This window comes from Apaloderma vittatum, unplaced genomic scaffold (assembly GCF_000703405.1).
Source record: "Apaloderma vittatum isolate BGI_N311 unplaced genomic scaffold, ASM70340v1 scaffold36025, whole genome shotgun sequence".
NCBI classification, from domain to species: domain Eukaryota; kingdom Metazoa; phylum Chordata; class Aves; order Trogoniformes; family Trogonidae; genus Apaloderma; species Apaloderma vittatum.
In genome coordinates, this window is record NW_009719450.1 from 4,029 (window position 1) to 4,304 (window position 276).

At 57.6% G+C, this 276-nt stretch overlaps 1 protein-coding gene across 1 annotated transcript in view; it reads left to right on the plus strand.

Annotated features, from left to right (window-relative positions):
- Positions 1 to 276, plus strand: part of LOC104274880 (unconventional myosin-Va-like) — a gene marked incomplete at its 5' end in the record, with an annotated part of 6,208 nt that overhangs the window by 3,309 nt on the left and 2,623 nt on the right.

A 276-nucleotide genomic window follows, 5' to 3' on the forward strand; every position in this document is an offset into this window, starting at 1 on the left:
CTCTCATCACAGGTGGATTTTGGAGAGGTGGGGAGTCGTGAGCTCAGCCTGTTCCCTGCTGGGTTTTCTTGCCAGCCTCTGTGTGAGCTCATCCTTTCAGGGTTGCTGGGGCAGCATCCTGCCTGGCTCAAGGGTTTCAGGCAGCTATGGAAAGCTGGTCAACTGTCCTGCTTTCCCCTGCAGACTACAAACCCCAGAGCAGCCCTGGGGCACTTCCAGACCTGCCAGCCTACATCCTCTTCCTTTGCTTCCGGCACGTGGACCACTGCTGTGATG